Source organism: Phoenix dactylifera, chromosome 18 (genome assembly GCF_051530095.1).
Source record: "Phoenix dactylifera cultivar Ajwa chromosome 18, Ajwa_hap1_PhDact_Kaust_v1.1, whole genome shotgun sequence".
Taxonomy (NCBI): Eukaryota; Viridiplantae; Streptophyta; class Magnoliopsida; order Arecales; family Arecaceae; genus Phoenix; species Phoenix dactylifera.
In genome coordinates, this window is record NC_143207.1 from 11,661,337 (window position 1) to 11,680,375 (window position 19,039).

At 40.7% G+C, this 19,039-nt stretch overlaps 1 long non-coding RNA gene across 1 annotated transcript; it reads right to left on the bottom strand.

The window, feature by feature from the left end:
- Positions 1-514: 514 nt before the first annotated feature.
- LOC120112446 (uncharacterized) lies at positions 515-16,130 on the bottom strand. The gene is made up of 4 exons (XR_015974723.1): positions 15,898-16,130; positions 13,970-14,014; positions 1,042-1,257; positions 515-925 (listed from the first exon to the last, which is right to left on the bottom strand). It is a non-coding gene; the product is annotated as an uncharacterized LOC120112446 (long non-coding RNA).
- Positions 16,131-19,039: the final 2,909 nt, after the last annotated feature.

The following is a 19,039-nucleotide window of genomic DNA, read 5'->3' on the forward strand; positions in this document are numbered from 1 at the left end:
TGCTTAGCAACTATTTATCTAGGAAAAAAAATCAACTGACATAAAAATTAGAGATTAAAAAAATATCTTACTCTAATGAGCATTGAAAACGTTAACTAATATTTTTTTTATAAAAAATGAAGAGCCAAAAGGCTCCTTTTTTTAATGTTTTCTCCCTCCTTAACTAACAAGCTCCATATCTTACTGATAATACTAATATTTCCTCATTTGCCCACTAAAATAGAATTTTATATTATTTGTTTTAGTTTTCTCGTCTATATCAATTTTGCTCTAAGCCTGATTTTGTTTTTCTTGTTGCAATTGGAGCCTATATTCCACATAGTTTGTTTGGATTTTCCAAAATTTTTTGCTCTTAAAACTTCCTTGATAATTCCAAACTAACACTTAATTCGTTCTGCTATCCTCTATCAGCAATCTAAGATCTTCAAAGCGTGCAAAGTCAGGCCATTTCCACCCTATAACCAAAGCATATAATTTAATTTTCACAAACCTACCATAAACGGTTATTCCAAACTTCAAAGATAAAGACCACATTGCCTTATTATATGCGATAACATTAAGCTTCTACATGCCACAAGATTCTCAAAAGTTGTGGTGTTATCATGCTACACAATCACTGCAAGCCACAAATCTTTAAGGTCCTAAAAACATTATTTATCGAATCATTTATTTCTTTTTGTATCCATATATCCACTTCTTTTTCCTTGCCAGCCTTGTTATCAGTGTCGAGTTTCAAATTTTGAAGGTCCTTGGTTATCTTGCTCTCTTGATATTTTTGATTTTTGGCAGGCAAGCCTCCATGAGTGGGCTTGCCGGAGTCCAAACGATTTCCATCCAAACCACCTCCTGCTCTGTCCTTTGATACTTGGCAAATCTCATGGGATTGGCCGGCCTCGACTTTGGTGCTCGACGAAGCAACCCCTGACTGCAAGTGAGACAAGGAAATAAATAAATATTAGATAAACATAAAACAGGATAAAATAAAGGAGGATGGGAAATATTTTATAGCTTGTGTCCAATGTAATTTCTCTTTTGGCTGACCTGAAGAAGTTTTATAATTTCATCTTTCGTCTTCTGATCAGGTGCAGACTTGTACTTTTTGAGTAGATCGACTACAATCTTGTCATCGATTATCCATTTAGTTCCATCCGACAGATCGACGATATGAAGCTCTTTTGTTGTTTGGGGTTTCTTCAGCAGATCCTTGAAGAATTTTGTCGCCGGAACTAGGAGCATCTCCTCGAAGATTGGATTTTTCTAGTACATTGTAGAAATACATATCTTAATATGAATTTAATGATGTAGCACATGAAATGGAAAATACTTGAGGATACTTGATAGTTGTCACGCCCCGAGCCCGAGGCGCGGCAGACGCCGCACGCTCACATGGCGGGCCGCACAGGCATGCAAGGCAGCAGATCATATCAAAGCAATCACATATGTTTAAAGATGACATAATTATTTAAGTTGGTCCAAAGCAGTTTTACAAAATTTCAAAATAGCATATGCCAATATAATTCAAATATCCAAGCTAATCTAACTAAAATGCCAATAACTGAAGGAATCATCGAAAAATCTAACACACTCCCCCAATCCTGTACGATCAAGTCTCTGGATCTGAAAAACAGAAAACAGAATAATGAGCTACACTAGCTCAGTAAGTAACAAAATACCCCAGAGTGGGGTCAAAGCATATCAGATCAAAATACAAAATATTGACTGGGAATAAATCAAAAATAACATCATTTTTTTCTTTCAAAAACTTATTATCATTTTTACAAAAACTCTGATATCATAATCTCAACATAATAGGCTACGGCCACATAACCCAGTGGCATAGGTTGCACAAGGTGCCAAATTGTTGCCCAGATAGACAACCCAAGAGGGGGGGGGGGGTGAATTGAGTTTTAAAAAAATTATTACAATTAAATGATTTATGAAATACTAATTAACACCTTTTGCAAGTTGATTAATTAGATGCTATGTGCTGTGAATGAAATGAAGATAAGGAACAACAGAGCAATCACAAACACAAGGAATTTATAGTGGTTCGGAGCTAACCCTTGCTCCTACGTCCACTCCCCAAGCCTCACTTGGGAATTCACTATAACCCCTCGGATTACAGCCGGTTGTTTTACAAGCTCACAACCCAACTTGTTGTTTTACGAGGTCACAACGAACTCGATCGGTTTTCCCAGGCTCACCGACTAGAACCACCCGATTGTTTCCCGGGATCACAATCGAACCCTTACACCGTTGGTTTCAACCTAGGCTCACCAACAAACCTTTACACCCTTGATTCAATCCCCTGATTGAATCAAGTAAGGAACAAACGGTTTGAACAAAGACAAACAGAAAAATAGAGCTTCTAAAAAGCAGATATACAGCGATATAAATAAGAGAAAAGTTAAGAGCCCTCAAACAAGTTTATGATGAAGTAGAGGAGGGCTTCTTGAACTCTGGGTCTCCTCTTGAATGTCTTTAAGACTTGAAGGCTGAAGGAGACTTCTTTTAATGCTGGGAAGAGTTGGTTGAATGGAGTTAATGGCCCTCTTCCTTCTTTTCGTTGAAATCCTTTTGGCAGATGAAGATTATGTGTTTTCTTTGTAAGGAATGTCACTTCTCTGCTTTGCTACAGTCCTCTATGGCTATTTAAGCCATTCCCCATGGAAACTGACCGTTAGACACATTTTACTAGCCGTTCTGCACATTCTGCACATCCTGACAATGTGTCCGTTGGGATCGGAGTCGACTCGCGCGATCTGGAGTCGACTCGGCTGTAGCAGGAGTCGACTCATGCTTTTCTGGAGTCGGCTCGGCAACTGTTCCGGATTTGAATTAAAGTGGTCTTCTCGACTGGGAGTCGACTCGACTTAACCCGGAGTAGACTCGCCAAAATCTGGAGCTGACCTGGCACTTTTGGAGTCGGCTCATTCCAAGGAATCCATAGAGGTATTCTTCAACTTCGCTCACTCGAGTCGACTCGGAAATTCTGGGAGTCGACTCGGCGCTCAGAGCCCGAACTCTCGATCTTCTGTCTTTTGGCTCGTGCAGTCTTGGAGTCGACTCGGACTATTTTGGAGTCGACTCGGTTCTCAGTATCCGAAAAACAGTCTTCTATCTTTTTGGGGTAGCGCTGCCTTGGAGTTGACTCGAACTGTCTTGGAGTCGACTCGCGTCTCAGAGACAAAAATACTGTCTTCTGTCTTTTTGGGGTCGCGCTGTCTCGGAGTCGACTCGAGCTTTGCGGGAGTCGACTCGGCTCTCAGTGTCCGAAAGTTGCTCTCTGACTTTTGCCTTGTATAACATTGAGAGTCGACTATCGCTTCCTTTGGAGTTGACCTGCCAACCATCGGAGTCGACTCGCGTTCCTCAGGAGTCGACTCGGCTCTAAGGGTCCAAAATGACTTCTCTGTCTTTCTGTCTGTAACTCCCTGGAGTCGACTCATACTACTCCGGAGTCGACTCGGCAAGTATCGGAGTCGACTCGCGCTCTTCGGGAGTCGACTCGCTGACAGGTTTTGAGTTGGGTCTTTCTGTTCGTCTGTCTGTTCTCAGTCGGAGTCGACTCGTAATGTTCCGGAGTCGACTCGAGCCTGTGCCAATGCTTCTGATATGCTTGGAGTCGACTCAAGCCTGTGCCAATGCTTCTGATACGCTTGGAGTCGACTCGTAATATCCCGGAGTCGACTCGAGTCTCAGACTTTGGTTCAAATTGACTTCTTAACTTATCCAAACTATCTTGAACCAAGTCTAGAGACACTTAACCATAGATTTACAAGATTTTCACTGAAACACTAGATTGAATTCATTAGTAAACATAAGATATACTCAAATGCTTTGAGCTCATCAAAATCAAAAGGGTTATAATCAATCACTCCACAATCTCTCCCTTTTTGATGATGACAAAACATTGAGTATATGTAAAGTGAATTGCTCAACAAACAAGAAAATTTATAATAAAATTTTAAAATGAATTCAAGTGTCTGGTTATTTAATTTATCCAAACTTGAAAGGTGTGAAACAATAAATTTTGGAGTTAAAGCTCCCCCTTTCATTTGGAATTATATAAGCCTTCATGTCATGCAATCAATTGTTTGGCTTATATATCTTTAATGATTTTGCTTTCTTAAAAATTCAGATTCTCTCCCTCAACACATGCATTCAATTTTGTTTTGATTATATGAATTTTCTTTTAGTGCATTGAAGCTTTTGAACTTAAATTTTTGATTTTTAGAGGAAAAATCTGCCAATTTGTTCTTGAGTATGATTCAACTAATCTCCAAATATCCCTTGAGTAGATTCTGGAGATTACTCCATTAGGAGCCCCAACAGAGAGATAATGAGCCTCGAGGTATCGAATCCACTAAGAACAAATTATTGTGTGTTTTAAAGGTTTTCTTTTTATTGACTTTCATTGATTCCTTTTACATAATTATTAAATATATTTCTCCCCCTTTTTGTCATCGCATCAAAAAGAAAGTAAGCAGAACACACAAGCAAGTAGAGATCAATGTGCACAATATTGAAGAAAATTGTCTACTCATTGTATTGATGTATTTGTAGTTACATTTGTGAATACAAAGAGCAAAGCAGTAAATACATGTCAAAATAAACAAAATAAGCTAGGGCTTCCTCGAGGATGTGGCTCCTCTACTCAGTCTTGATTGTTCCATTAGGAGACTGACCCCATCCGTGACGTTCCCTAGCTGGGTGATGATGGCCGAGGTGGCCCTACTATGCGTCGTGGAAAGCTCAGTCAGGGTCTCCTGGAGTGTGTCCAGCTTGGCGATCAACACATTCGCCAAGCGCTCGGCCCCCTGATTCAGGCTGCCCATGTCGTGTCGGATGTCATCTCGCATCTTTCTTGTGTTGCTTGTGACATCGCTCATGTTGGAGAATTGGGCTTGTATCAGGCTTCTGACATTGAAGATCTCCTCCCTCAGATGAGCCGTCATCTCGGTCACGGCTGATAGGGAGGGAACTAATGCAGAAGAGGGGGCAGGGGCTGGACCTCTGAGCTCCCTCAGTAGATCGTCTCAAAGATCTCGTACAATCTCCTGCCGCAACTCCCGGAGCTGCTCAGGAGAAATCCGGACCTCCATCGGCTGAGTGGGTGGAGCTGAGGAGGAGGGTCCGGCTGAGGTGGATGGTGCTGAGGTGGGGGGAAAGGTGGGATAGTCAGAATCTGGATCAGGACTGGGGGAGCGTCTAGTGGTAGGTGTGGAGGAGGATGGTTTCCTGACCCAGGTTCCCTCTACCTTATGAAATCCCATCCTGTGTAGGGTTTCCTCACCCATGCGATCTGTCCATCGCAGTGCGCGAGAGGGTTCCCCCTCAGGAATGGGGATCCCGGACTCCCTAAAGATCAGGGTGTACATCATCCCATAAGGAAGGGTGAGCCTAGGTCTGTCTAGTGGCTCACATAGGTATTTGTAAATGAGTTTTGGGAAGTTAATTGGAGTATCCTGAAGGATGTAGAACATAAGGGCTAGGTCCCTCTCAGATACAAAATCAAAGCGTCTGGTCTTAGGAAAAAGGGTCCTAGAGATGATACTCAAGGGGAGCCGCATTTCAACTGACAGTGAACTAGCGGACACCTCATCGAGTGGGGACTGGGGTGGACTCCATAAAATGGCCGTAAGGGCCTCAGTCCTATCCTCAGGGTGTGTAGGAGATACCCCTACTTGGGGAAGATGCAGGACTTGTGCTATGAAATCCTTAGAGATGAATAGGGGGACACCCGCTACGGTTCCCTGTATTCCACCATTTCCCCTATGTACTGTTCCATAGAACTCGAGTCCCTGGGCCCTCAACCTATCTCCTATAGTGAAGCCCTCCCGGGAGAGATAGTCGAAATTGACGTATCTTCCGGTGGAGACCGCCTTCCCGGCGCACGGTCGCGAGGGAACCGGCCTCGGCGGGGAACGAACCGGAGGTTGTGGCCTCACGGGATCGTTCCGAGCCTTGGACCGTCGCTCGGCACCGGTCGCGGGTTGGGGCCTCTTCCGGCTTGGGACAACCATTTTCCGAGGCATCCTTGACCTAGGTATGGGGTAAAAACCTAAGGGACGGAAGAAGGTCGACGGAAAAGCCCTAACGACGGTCGGAGACGATGTAGGAGACGACTCTAGGGTTTGTGAACAGTGGAGGCGGTGAATAAAAGTGTTGATTAAATGCTTGGATTAGGGTTAAAACCTCGGATCCCGACCTCGAGTCGACTCCAGAAAGTCGCGAGTCGACTCGACCTAGAGTCGACTCCAAAATATGCGCGAGTCGACTCCTCCTATGCTGTCATCGACCTCGAGTCGACTCCCGTCTATGTGCGAGTCGACTCTCCTTATGCTGCCATTGACCTCGAGTCGACTCCCGACAATATGCGAGTCGACTCCCCGTCATGAGCCGACTCTGAAACGTATCCGAGTCGACTCGAACTCTGGCACGCACCAAAAAATCATGCTATTTTCGTACCAACCAAGGGACAATCACTAAGTTATGATCTGATTTGATGATTATAGAAGAGAAACTCCATATTTAACACAAGCTAATCATCAAAATCAATGAACTAGAAGAGAATATCACTAGGATGGATCAATCACTCCTAATCCTCTCCTAAGCACACTAAATCTCTCTTCACTCAAGGGTTTTGTGAAGATATCAGCTAATTGATCATCAGTGCAAACAAATTGAAGTGTCACATCACCATTCAGTACATGATCTCTTATGAAGTGATGTCTTATCTCAATATGTTTAGTTCTTGAATGCTGAATTGGATTTTTAGTTAGATTAATGGCACTTGTATTATCACAATTAATGAGAATTTTATCTTGTTTAATGCCATAGTCTTCAAGTTGTTGTTTAATTCACATGATTTGAGCACAACAACTCCCGGCAGCAACATACTCAGCTTCAGCAGTAGATAATGCAACCGAGTTTTGTTTCTTGCTAAACCATGAGATTAAATTTTCTCCTAGGAATTGACATGACCCGCTGGTGCTTTTTCTATCAAGTTTACAACCAGCAAAGTCTGAATCTATGTATCCTATTAAGTTCAGGCTAGATTCTTTAGAATACCATAAACCTATATTTTTTGTTCCTATTAGGTATTTAAAGATTCTCTTGACAGCAATTAGATGAGATTCCTTAGGATTAGACTGATATCTAGCACACATGCATACACTAAACATGATATCAGGTCTACTTGCAGTGAGATACAATAAAGATCCTATCATACCTCTATACAACTTTTGATCTACAGATTTACCTGATTCATCTTGGTCTAATTTGCATGATGAGCTCATGGGTGTGCCGATTGACTTGTTTCCCTCCATATCAAACTTCTTAAGCATCTTCTTGATGTATTTAGCTTGATTGATGAAGATCCCTTCTTCAGATTGTTTGATTTGAAGTCCGAGGAAATAGTTCAGCTCTCCCGTCATGCTCATCTCAAACTCACTCTGCATCAAGTCAGCAAATTCTTCGCAGAGGCGATTGTTAGTAGCACCGAAAATAATATCATCAACATAAATCTGCACTACTAACATATCTTTGTTTTTCTTCTTTAGAAACAGTGTTGTATCTACATTTCCCCTAGAGAACTCATGTTCTAGTAAAAATTTGCTAAATCTTTCATACCATGCTTTAGGTACTTGTTTCAAACCATAAAGTGCTTTGTTCAGTTTATACACATGATTAGGGTATTGATGATTTTCAAAACCAGGAGGTTGTTCTACATACACCTCCTCATTAATATACCCATTTAAAAATGTACTTTTTACATCCATTTGAAATAATTTGAAATCCTTAGAGCATGCAAATGCTAATAATAATCTAATTGCCTCAAGTCTAGCTACAGGAGCAAAGGTTTCATCAAAATCTATACCTTCTTCTTGATTATACCCCTTTGCTACTAGTCTAGCCTTATTCCTTATTACAATTCTATTTTCATCAAGTTTATTTTTATATATCCATTTGGTACCTATAATTGAATATTCAGAAGGTCGTTCAACTAGATTCCATACCTTGTTTCTAGTAAATTGGTTTAATTCTTCTTGCATTGCATTTATCCAATTTACATCTTTTTCAGCTTCTTCTATGTGTTTGGGCTCAAGATGTGAGACAAAAGCTAGATGATTATTTATGTTCCTAAGAGATGCTCTAGTCCTAATAGGTTGAGATGGATCATCTAAAATTAATTCCTTAGGATGCCCGTGAGCATACCTCCAAGCCTTAGTCAGCCCATGATCCACAATAGCCTCTTGGCTTGATGATGCACTTCCAATTAATTTTTGTTCATCATCTTGTAATGTCATCTCATCAATCTTTTCTTCAAGAATTTCAGCATCATCATCAAGATTAACTTTCTTACTAGAAGAGATATCACTAGAATCATCAAAAACAACATGTATAGATTCTTCTATAACTAGGGTTCTTTTATTAAAAACTCTATAGGCTTTACTAGTTGTAGAGTACCCCAAAAATATACCCTCATCAGATTTAGAGTCAAATTTTCCTAGATTATCTTTTCCATTATTATGAACAAAACACCTACATCCAAAGACATGAAAATAGTTCACTTTTGATTTTCTGTTTTTCCAAAGTTCATAAGGTGTTTTCTTTATAATGGGTCTCAATAAAACTCTATTTAATATATGACAAGAGATATTGATGGCTTCTTCCCAAAAGTACTTAGGGAGGTTACTTTCACATAATATGGTTCTAGCCATTTCCTCTAGAGTTCTATTTTTCCTTTCCACAACTCCATTTTGTTGTGGTGTCCTAGGTGCAGAAAAATTGTGAGTTATCCCCTTTTTACTACAAAACTCATCAAATAAATGATTTTCAAATTCGGTTCCATGGTCACTTCTAATAGCTATGACTGAAGTATCTCTAGCATTTCTTATGAAATTTCTTAAAAACTGAAAATGCTTGATCTTTATGAGCTAAGAACATGACCCAAGTGTATCTAGAATAATCATCTACAATAACTAGACCATATTTATTTCCACCTAGACTTATGGTGCTAGTTGGTCCGAATAGATCCATGTGTAGTAGTTCTAAAGGTCTAGAGGTAGAGACACAATTTATAGATTTAAAGGAGTTCCTTGATTGTTTGCCATATTGACAAGCTTCACATATTTTATTCTTTTCAAACTTTAGGTTTGGCAAACCTATCACGGAATCTCTTTTAACTAGTTTTGATATTGTGTCCATGCTTGCATGACCTAACTTACGGTGTCATAACCAACTAGCATCATTATCCTTAGTTTCATTAACAACTAAACATGGGTTATGTTTGACAAGATCCTCAAGGTCTACAACATACACATTCCCACGTCTTATTCCTTTAAAAACTAAACTATTGTCATTTGAGTTGGTTATGATGCATAGTGATGGTTTGAACAAAACATTAAAACCTCTATCACACAATTGACTAATGCTAAGTAGATTATGCTTAAGACCATCAACATATCGAACATTATCAATAAAGGTTGAAGGGGTAATTTGTACTTTACCTATACCAATGATGTGACCTTGGTTATTGTCTCCAAAAGTCACAGCACCTCCCTTCTTAGCTTCAAGGGTGAAGAATTGATCCTTGTCACCCGTCATGTGTCTTGAGCAGCCGCTATCCAAGTACCAACAATTTTTGTCGACCTTGGCTGCAAGACACTCCTACACAAGCAAATCATACAACTTTAGGTACCCAAGTTTTCTTGGGTCCTTCATGGTTAGTAATGTTGGTTCCTTTTGGAACCCAAACTCTTTTAATTTTTCTTTTAGTTTTTTCTTTTCTATAATCACACACATTTGCTTTATGTCCTAAAGTTCCACAGCAAAAACATGTTATTTTCTTAGTTTTGCTTTCTCCTGCTTTAACAAAGAAATTACTAAGGAGTTTTTGCCTATTTTTAGGTTTATACCCTAAACCAGCTCTATTGAACACAGCTCGTTGACTATTAAGTATCATTTCTAATTTTTCTGAGCTATAAGTAAATTTTTCTACAAAAGGCTTGTACTTCTCAAGTTCTAGTGCCAACTTTTGTTTTTCTGTTAGTGCATCTAAGTCTTTTGTGAAATTACCTCCAATAGTTAGTTTATCCTTTTTAAGTTCAGAAATTTCCTTGGCTAGTTTTTCGTTATCTTTACTCAAGGTATTAGTTTTTTGAATTAACATTTGGTTGCTTGTCTTAAGTTCTAAATTTTCTTTGGTGATAAAATCCTTATCCTTAACTAATTTATCGTATTTATGGAGGTGAGATTGATTGGTTAGTTTTAGCTCTTTATTCTTAAGGCTTATTGTCTTATATTCATCCATTAATTCATTAAACGCATCATATAACTCATCAAAGGTAAAATCTAAATGCGTTTCAGATGTTACCTCATTTTCGTTTGCCATAAAGCATAGATTGGCCTTTTCTTCTTGTTCCTCATCCGATGATGATGATGATGTATCGGAGTCCGATAGGGTGGAGACGAGGACCTTCTTTTTCTTGTACTTGCTGGCCTTCTTGAGCAAAGGACAATCTGCTCTGAAGTGTCCCGGCTTCTTACATTCGTAACATCCGATTCCCTCATTTTCCCTTTCCTTACCTTTATCCTTGTGATAGGAACTTGAGGGGCCTCTTCTTTGATGAAAGGCCTTCTTACGGTTGATGAATTTTCTGAACTTACGCACGAGAAGAGCCTCATCATCATCTCCCTCATTGTCTTCCTCTTCACTGCTGCTGCTGCAAGATAAGTCTTTGTTAGTAGAAACAGATTTGAGGGCTATTACCTTTTTCTTGTGGGAGGACTCTTCTTCGCTGTGTTGTTTCATTGTGAGCTCGTGCGTCATTAGGGATCCAAGAAGCTCCTCAAGTGGAAGCTTGTTCAAGTCCTTGGCTTCTTGGATTGCCGTCACCTTGGCTTCCCATGACCTTGGTAGACAGCGAAGAATCTTTCTGACAAGCTCACTGTTAGTATAATTTTTGCCAAGGCTTTTTAGGCCATTGACAATGTCAGTAAATCTAGTGAACATGCAAGTGATTGTTTCATTAGAATCCATCTTAAATAATTCATACTTATGAACTAATATATTTATTTTGGATTCTTTGACTTGATTCGTGCCCTCGTGGGTCACTTCAAGTCTATCCCAAATCTCTTTTGCAGAATTGCAAGTAAAGACTCTATTGAATTTATTTCTATCTAATGCACAGTAAAGCACATTCATTGCTTTGGCATTGAGTTGTGCCTTTCTAATGTCATTGTCATCCCAATCCTTTTCAAGTTTGGGTACAGTGACACCCTCTACATAAATGGATGGGATGTATGGTCCATTTAGTATAATGGTCCACATCTCATAGTCTTGGGCTTGGATAAATATTCTCATCCTAGCCTTCCAATATAAGTAGTCGGATCCATTAAAGAATGAGGGTCTTTGGGTGGACTGGCCCTCAATGTGGGAAGATCCAAATGGGGTTGTCATTTTGATCTTTTACTCTTTGGGTAAAAGAGTTCCGGCTCTGATACCACTTGTTGCCCAGATAGACAACCCAAGAGGAGGGGGTGAATTGGGTTTTAAAATAATTATTACAATTAAATGATTTATGAAATACTAATTAACACCTTTTGCAAGTTGATTAATTAGATGCTATGTGCTATGAATGAAATGAAGATAAGGAACAACAGAGCAATCACAAACACAAGGAATTTATAGTGGTTCGGAGCTAACCCTTGCTCCTACGTCCACTCCCCAAGCCTCACTTGGGAATTCACTATAACCCCTCGGATTACAGCCGGTTGTTTTACAAGCTCACAACCCAACTTGTTGTTTTACGAGGTCACAACGAACTCGGTCGGTTTTCCCAGGCTCACCGACTAGAACCACCCGATTGTTTTTCCGGGATCACAATCGAACCCTTACACCGTTGGTTTCAACCTAGGCTCACCAACAAACCTTTACACCCTTGATTCAATTCCCTGATTGAATCAAGTAAGGAACAAACGGTTTGAACAAAGACAAATAGAAAAATAGAGCTTCTAAAAAGCAGATATATAGCGATATAAATAAGAGAAAAGTTAAGAGCCCTCAAACAAGTTTATGATGAAGTAGAGGAGGGCTTCTTGAACTCTGGGTCTCCTCTTGAATGTCTTTAAGACTTGAAGGCTGAAGGAGACTTCTTTTAATGCTGGAAAGAGTTGGTTGAATGGAGTTAATGGCCCTCTTCCTTCTTTTCGTTGAAATTCTTTTGGCAGATGAAGATTATGTGTTTTCTTTGTAAGGAATGTCACTTCTCTGCTTTGCTACAGTCCTCTGTGGCTATTTAAGCCATTCCTCACGAAAACTAGCCGTTAGACACATTTTACTAGCCGTTCTGCACATTCTGCACATCCTGACAATGTGTCCGTTGGGATCGGAGTCGACTCGCGCGATCTGGAGTCGACTCGGCTATGGCAGGAGTCGACTCATGCTTTTCTGGAGTCGGCTCGGCAACTGTTCCGGATTTGAATTAAAGTGGTCTTCTCGACTGGGAGTCGACTCGACTTAACCTGGAGTCGACTCGCCAAAATCTGGAGCTGACCTGGCACTTTTGGAGTCGGCTCATTCCAAGGAATCCATAGAGGTATTCTTCAACTTCGCTCACTCGAGTCGACTCGGAAATTCTGGGAGTCGACTCGGCGCTCAGAGCCCGAACTTCCGATCTTCTGTCTTTTGGCTCGTGCAGTCTTGGAGTCGACTCGGACTGTTTTGGAGTCGACTCGGTTCTCAGTATCCGAAAAACAGTCTTCTGTCTTTTTGGGGTAGCGCTGCCTTGGAGTCGACTCGAACTGTCTTGGAGTCGACTCGCGTCTCAGAGACAAAAATACTGTCTTCTGTCTTTTTGGGGTCGCGCTGTCTCGGAGTCGACTCGGGCTTTGCGGGAGTCGACTCGGCTCTCAGTGTCTGAAAGTTGCTCTCTGACTTTTACCTTGTATAACACTGAGAGTCGACTCTCGCTTCCTTTGGAGTCGACCTGCCAACCGTCGGAGTCGACTCGCGTTCCTCAGGAGTCGACTCGGCTCTCAGGGTCCAAAATGACTTCTCTGTCTTTCTGTCTGTAACTCCCTGGAGTCGACTCATACTACTCCGGAGTCGACTCGGCAAGTATCGGAGTCGACTCGCGCTCTTCGGGAGTCGACTCGCTGACAGGTTTTGAGTTGGCTCTTTCTGTTCGTCTGTCTGTTCTCAGTCGGAGTCGACTCGTAATGTTCCGGAGTCGACTCGAGCCTGTGCCAATGCTTCTGATACGCTTGGAGTCGACTCAAGCCTGTGCCAATGCTTCTGATACGCTTGGAGTCGACTCGTAATATCCCGGAGTCGACTCGAGTCTCAGACTTTGGTTCAAATTGACTTCTTAACTTATCCAAACTGTCTTGAACCAAGTCTAGAGACACTTAACCATAGATTTACAAGATTTTCACTGAAACGCTAGATTGAATTCATTAGTAAACATAAGATATACTCAAATGCTTTGAGCTCATCAAAATCAAAAGGGTTATAATCAATCACTCCACACAAATCCACTATTTTTATCTACCAATAGCAGCCCGTGTTGCACAAAAGTGCCAAATCCACTATATTTACTCACCAATGGCAGCCGGTGTCCAGAAACCACTATTCTAATCACCGGTGGCGCGGTGTCGAAACCGGTTCCTTACAGATTATAAGTCGACAGGTCCAACGTATAATCCCCATTGGCGGGGCCAGAACAAAACAGAACATATCATAGCCATGCTGAGAATGCATATATATATATATAGAAACAGATTTTATAAATTGTCCAGTCATAGTTTATGGATTTCAGAGCATATAACATAATTTTCAAATAAAATTTAACATGCCAGACCCATTTTACCAAATACAAAACATATTTCGAAATTTAATCCACTAATAATTATGTTACCAAATAATTTAGAAAAATACACTTTAAAGCATTAAGTTACTTACCTCTTCTCGCTTAACTCCTACTTCAGATAAGCATATCAGGTTCACCTGTTTAAATTTAATTAATCTCTATGTTAATTTCAGAGCTAAGCAAAACCAAAAATAATACTATTGGATGCGGCCCAACAGGGCCCATAGTTGGCCCATAATGGGCATGGCCCGATAGGGCCCACATCAAACACGGCCCAATGGGCCCGCATAGAACCGGCCCAATAGGGCCCCCAAAGTTAGCCTCTAAAAGGACCATTTATGCAATAAAATTCATTGCAGGGACTAATACTTAATTATAGGGTACTGTTCTATAATAAAACTTGAGTGAAGGGACTAAATAAATATATTTGAGGATCTTTAGGTAATAAATCTTTCCTATAGGAGTCAAACATAAATTGCAGAAGGTTCTTTTGTGAAATAATACACCATCTAGGGCTTAACTGCAAAATTTCAATTATTGGCCAAATGGGTTCGAGTTTCGAGTTTCGAGTTTCGGGTTCGAACCGGGCCCATGGTTGGCCCCGTTCAGCCCGTAAGGGCCCTCATCTTCCCCAAACCCCCACGGACAGGGAAAGGGGAAGGAGGAAGAAGGGACTGGGGGGGGGCGTTGCCCGTTCGACGGCCAGCCAGCCGCAGTGGCGGCCAGCGGCCATTGCGGTGGCTGGGGTCAAGAACAATCGAGCATGGTCTTGGTTTGGGGCCAAAACAAATGGAGGAAATCAAGCATGTTCCGGCTAGATCGAAGAGCAAAAAGGGCAAAGGGCTTACCGGCAGTCGACGGAGGTGGCGGATCTCGGCCAAGGGAGGCTCGATCCGGTGGTCTAGCGGCGGCAGCGGCACTCGAAACCGAGGGATGGATCACGGAACAGGGGAAGGCCGCGAAGGGGATTCAGACGGCGCTCGGCCGGGAGAGCACGCCGGTCACCAGACAAAGGAGGAGAAGGAAGGAAGGAGGGAAGAGGAGGAGAGGGAGGAGGGCTCAGAGGTGGTCTTAGGAGGAAGAGGAAGGGGGTTTTTATCACCCTCTTGTCATGGCTCTCCGCCGCAAAAATCGGGGCGGTTGAGTGAAATCCGCGGCCACGGATTGGCCGCGGATTGACTGGAGGGGGGTGCCGCGGGATACCCACGACGCCTTCGCCCTGATCATCCCCGAAGGAGCTGGAGAATCGCGATCCTCTGTTCCGGTCCTCCCAAAATAGAAACGAGGCTGAAGTCGGCTGAGGCTGCCGACTTCAGCCCCATATCTCACAATAGTACATTTTAGAAACACATATCTTATTATGAATTCAATGATGTAGTAATATAAAATGGAAAATGCTGGAGGATTCATCATATGTTGTGCATCATGGGTTCTTATGTTATATGTGGATATGTTTATGGATCGGGATGGGCTTGGCTTTGCCCACATATCAACATAATTTATATAGATTCAGGCTCGGTCTACCTTCAGGCCTATCATCCAAGTCCAAGCCAAATCCTTGATCTTCGGGCTTTAAGTTGGAACTCCAGTTTTTTGGCTAAAGTATGAATGATTAAATGTTGCTGACAATCTAAACATGTGTATTGTTCCATTAAGTTCATATATCAGCAACAATTGTCAAATAAGTAAATAAATATAACAAATAGAAACAAACAATACAAGAAAAATAAAAAATATTCAGGCTAAGCTGGCTTTAATCCTCATGTCCGAGTATGGTCTATTTATTAAACAGGTTAGTTTTCCGGGCATGGCTCTGCCCATAGAGTCTAGAGCCTTGTCCTAAGGATTCCGGGCTTTAGCAAGCCTAGCGGACTGCCCAACTAATGAACAGGTAACGTTAAAAGGAACTTTAACAAATGCTCATACTCGAGAAGAGATCAAATGGCCTGATAAAAATACATACGACCACAACGAGGACTCTCCAATGTGGATCAAAAATTCCTGAATGAACTCCACTCACCTTTCCTCTGAGCCATGCTGACCTCCCTCAAGCTGGGCTTCTGCCTAAGAACTCATCTAATCGGGCTATCTTTAACACTTGTGCGTGTGGAAGGTGATTGCATGATGGCTTCCTTTATATAATGAGATTGCATCGGGTCTGCCCTGCGGCCTTTGCTCTCCCTTCACCGTTCCCTCCCCCTGGGGAGAGGGAAAGAGAGGACTACCCCTCTCCCAGGGAGAGGGGAAGAATCAACATTTTATTTATTTATTTATTTGCCCCTGATCCGACAACAAGGAGCACAAGAACGTGATAATTTGGTATTAATCTTTATCAGTGCAAGGGACATATGATGCAGCGCGCATGAGCCTAACCAGGAGCATGCGCGAAACCAACATGGAGCGTGTGGATAAGCCCAAACTCATGCGTGCAGGCCACATCAGCAACCCACACACATGGACAAGTGCATCCATCGAAGGACTCTTCCCAAAGCCAATACGCAATATAATTGCGCATCATTCATGGGCGCCATCCAGCATTCCTTATTGAGTCATGTTTTACCTTGTTTAGGAGTCATCAAGAGTATTTTTCCTTTTAGGAGTTTGGGTCTTTTCTTGGGCGTGTCCAAATTTACATTGAGTCCTTGGGTTCATACGCCAAGAAAAATTAAGTCCATGAGTCCAATCGTCAAGCACATTGAGTCCATGAGTCGTTTGAAGAGTCCTAGCTGATTTGGAGTCTTAGTCTTTGTGTCCTTGAAGAGTCCTAACTGATTGAGAGTCTTAGTAATTTGTTAGTTGACTTCATCAAAAGATTCGATTTGATTTTAAAAGAGTCCTTGTTCAAGTAGGAGTTTGATTTCTCCTAAAATTCTGGTTGTGATGCTTTCTAATTTTCCAACCTCCTCCTCTATATAAAGGGGGTATGATGAATAAAGTTATGAATGAGTTTTAGAAAAAAATGTTTGAGTGATTCTTTGAGAGCGAGATGCTTTTCTTCTCCTTTCCTTAGTGCGACACCAAGCCCTTTTGGTAGAAGTTGGTGAAGGTGAGACTCCTCCTTCTTCATGCCAAGCCCTTAGAGTTTGAGTGGAAGTGGGACTCTTTCATCCAATCTTAGTTATCTTCCCTTCTCATACCAATCCTTCCTTCACGTCAACATTCACCTATTCGTCACCCAATAATTCCCTTCCTTTCTCACACCCTCACATTGAGGAGTTCTAATTTCATTAGGACTCTTAATCTCTCTTCATGCTACACTCATCCTCCCGCCTATATCCCATCCTTTTTCTTTACTTGTACAACTCGTATAAGCTCAACCTTATACGGAAGAAGCATACCATTCCACTTGGCATAGTTGAGCGGACACAACTGACCTTCTCTGCACAACTAATCCTAAAAAATTTGATAAAATGCTTCCAACCCTCTTGATGGGCTGCCTAGATCATTGCATCGTATGACGATCTTCTCACCCTAATGAAGCTACCACACATCCCTTGCTCGAGTGAGTCCCTGTCTTATCCTCACTCTAACCTGTCCATCTATGAAAATGTAATAAAGTATGCATTAAAAAATTAAAGTCAAATGTATGAAAATGTTTAGATTGTAATAAAAATTAAAATATGATATTTTAATTATATTATCCTAAATCTGCAAGTCATCCATAATAACCTCCTCGCTTGGATAATCAGCAAGAGGCTCATACTGAGACTGGGGCTCGTATTGAGACTAGGGCTCGTACTGAGATTGGAGCTCATAATGCTGGGGCTCGTGGGTCTATTGGGACTGCATGGACTGATTAGAAGATGATTCAGCCCGAGACAACTGACACTTCACATCTCTAAATAATTTCTCTCGGTATGTGATGTTACCTAGTATGCATAAATAAAAATCAATATCCGTTAAATAAAAATTAATATTAAATAAATTGCTAATAAGAAATAATATTTATTAACTGAACATGATAAGAGAAAACAATAATCCATACAATGTATACATCGCAAATATTTTTTACCATTAAGAATCAAGTATTATTATTCTCCGTTCAACATCCCTCCTAACTAAATTTGTTGTAGTGTTTAGTTTATTAGTCGGCACAACATTATAAGGCATACACTGAGTATAAGTCTCAACATCCTCTTGCTCCAACCCTTTTTCCATATCATACAAGTTCCTAGGTTTAGTCTTAGTGATAACAAACCAATCTTTATTTTTTGAGTCTAGCACAAAAAATATTTGTCGAGCTTGAGAAGAAAAAAATAAATGGGTCATCTTTCAATAACACACTGGTATGTATCAACCTTGAAAAATTATAAGTATGAACCCACTGGTGTCTCACCTCAAATCCCTAGGTGAGTTTATATCCAGCCAATCACATCGAAATAATACTATCTTAAACTTTTTATAATAATCCAACTCATAAATATCTATAAGAGCACCATAATAAGTTTTTTTGTTCGCCTCAACTATTACTCCACTATTTTCTAAATTTTGCACGCTCTTTAGTATGAAATTTAAAACTATTTATGATGAACACATCAAATCTATTGACAATATTTTTCAGACCTTGAGCAATGACTATTAATTCATCGAAACAATTTTTCTCCATCATCGGTACCTATAAAGCATGATAGTACAAATGATTAATTATTCGATGTTAATGTTCACCAAAATTTTAAAAAACCTAATGTATCAAATGTCTAACTTGTTTGAAAAGTTATTCAGGAAATAATTCAACCAACCATCGTTGCTTAATCTTTGGGTTAGGACGAATGCTATGGTTGACTCATCGCTGAGCAACTAAAAATTCTTTGCATAATCAGAAATTTTTTCGTTAAGAATATTATATATGATATGACATTAAATTAAATTATCATATAACCATACTAACCTATGATACTTAGATATTATATCCTTATGATGTAAGACATAACGATGTGCTTGTAACAATGATTTTTGGTTAAGAACAATACTTTCAATCTTCCTCAGAATATTTTTATCAGATGAGAACACGTAAACTTCTACATTCTCTACAATTTCCCAATTTTTTTTGTAGGTCAATTGAAAGTAGTCCCTACACCTTTAAAATATCTTGAAGAAAATGTCAAACACTCCTCAGCAATATATCCTTCAGCAATCAAGCCCTCAAGATGGGCTCGATTGCA